Source organism: Oryzias melastigma, linkage group LG13 (genome assembly GCF_002922805.2).
Source record: "Oryzias melastigma strain HK-1 linkage group LG13, ASM292280v2, whole genome shotgun sequence".
Classification (NCBI taxonomy): domain Eukaryota; kingdom Metazoa; phylum Chordata; class Actinopteri; order Beloniformes; family Adrianichthyidae; genus Oryzias; species Oryzias melastigma.
Window position 1 is genome coordinate 25,376,426 of NC_050524.1, and position 2,373 is coordinate 25,378,798.

General features: G+C 35.9%; 1 protein-coding gene across 1 annotated transcript in view; it reads left to right on the plus strand.

The window, feature by feature from the left end:
• Positions 1–1,774: 1,774 nt before the first annotated feature.
• Positions 1,775–2,373, plus strand: part of LOC112136408 — a gene marked incomplete in the record, with an annotated part of 6,860 nt that continues 6,261 nt past the window's right edge. The window contains 1 exon segment of the mRNA XM_036214713.1: positions 1,775–1,869.

The following is a 2,373-nucleotide window of genomic DNA, read 5'->3' on the forward strand; positions in this document are numbered from 1 at the left end:
GCATAGTTATGTAAACCATAATGTGGGGACCGTTTTGGTGGGTATGGGAGGGGCTTCTGTTGAGAGTGCAGGTTTTTAGAGGATTACTTTTAAATGCATGAACAGATCAAAATACCGCTTTGAGGTTCTTTATAGAGAGGATTGAACAGTATAATACACTTAAAAGCTCAGAAAGTTGTATTTTCATGGTTCAAAGATAGCTTTGGTGGGGCTGTTTGACAAATCTAAATTTGAATGGTTAATTGTAAAAACTATCCGATACAATGTATAAATCTTATTTAAATTGGCATGCATTTTGTAAAATGTAGAATTGATTTTTAAAGCTTTTTTTGAAGATGGGCACCTCACGGTAAATGTTGTTAGAGTGGGTACCAACAGAATATGACTTATCTTTATGACCTACTAAATTTAGTTTTTTTTCCCATTTGACTTCAGGAAATTATTTTTAAGTATTTTTAACATTGGCAAGGCAACGTGTTTGAGAATGGCTGCATGACTTTTGGTGCCACTATCAAAAAGTGAAAGATTGATGTTAAAACACTGACTTTGTGCATCTGCTTCTGAGATCAGTGAAGCTGTACTTTCCGCTCTGCTTTGCCTCTCTGCGCCTCACCTCCATTCACAGACGTGTGTTTTTCATCACACGCTTTCCACACAGTAGATTGTCTTTGTTCTCAGGTCTTCGGGGCCGTCGGTCTGCTCCTGATGGTTCCTCTCAGCTTCCCAGACATCTTTCCTGCTGTGAATCCCTGTTACACAAATGCCAGAATGGCTTCCAGTCTGTAACTCGACACACACGGCGGCTCGTCTGGAAGCTCAGAGAATGCAGGAAATACCAGCAAATAACTTCCAGACGGAGAAGCCAACCAGTCACCATGTGTCAATGTACTCATTCCTCCAAAATAAGGAGGATAAACAACAAAAAAATCAGGTGATAGTTTTAAACCAACTTTACCATTAGGACTGTCGCTTTCAAGTCCCACTCCAATCATCTCTTGATCTATTTTCCAAGCGTTGAGTGGTTTTTTAAAAAATTAGTGTTATGACATTTTAAGGCAATTTTTTTGAGGTGTTGTTTTCTAGGACATAGTTTCTGCAGAGCTAAAATTAAAAATGAATCTCATTAAAAATCAATCTCTGAGTTGTGGGTAAGACTGTTAGCACAGATCAACCCCACCCCTTCTTCCCGTCACCTGTACCTGAGCTATCTGTTTATGGGTTCTCCTGCTAACTTACAGCTGCTAACACACTAATTAAATATTGGCAGTCTAACTACACAGAAAAACAATATTGGGGTTATCCAGCCGTACAGTTTTGATCCAGATGCCAGGACAGACAAGGAAATGAAAGATGTTCATGAACCTATTTTTATCAAGTGAATGCCTCAAAATGGAGTGGAGAAAGAAGCTTATGTCCAACTCAGAATATTTTCTATGTCAGAAATACAATCCTTTCAAGTCATAAATGCCGCTTAAGCCTAATTTGTTTGCATATGTCCTCCTTAATGAGCAAAATTTAGGCACTCGTGGGAAAATTCTGCAATAACTTGTTCAAAACACCAACAACAGGATGTTCTTTTTAATTAGGGTGAGTCTTTAACTTTCTAAATTGGATTAAATAAACTAAATTGTGTGTTATGTATTTTTTGCTTTGCTTTCATTATTTATTTTTTATCTATTTATGTATTTATTACTAAACATCTACAATAGTTTAAGTACACAAAAATCGAATCTTCGACATAACTTGGTAAAAATACACGGAACAGGGTTGTTTTTTTCTTCTGTAGTTTTACCCCCAAACCGCCAGGGGGCAACAGCTCCAAACCATTGACTCGGAAAAACCCAGAGTGAACTTCCGCTAAACTGCTCGGTAAGCTAAAAAATAAAACACACACAAATACATTAGTACTTGTCGGGTTTTTTTAAAAAGAAAAAATAAATACTTAATGTCACCTAAATAAATGAGACAATTATGTGTTTTAATGAAGTAAATATGATGTTTATATGTCGACATAGATTTGTTTTATCGCCAATAGTAGAGGAACTCTGTTTAAATAAATCAATTTAGTATCGACCGTATGTAAATATCAACATTCCCCGTTGATCCAGGTATTTTATGAAAATAATTAGGCTAATTTTGAATTCGGGTATCGTATTTACTATTCATAAACTTTAAAATTTAACTGAATCTGCTATGAATGTTATAATAGATGTAAATGTTAGGGCGCGCGCCCGTGAACATATTCTTTTTAAAATGCTGGAATTAATTAAGGAAAAAATGAGGATGTATAAATATATGAAGACTTTTTTTATCTTCTTAGTTTGTGTCGCCAGGTGTGAAACTCGTACTAAATGTGCTCCAGATGAGAGAAAG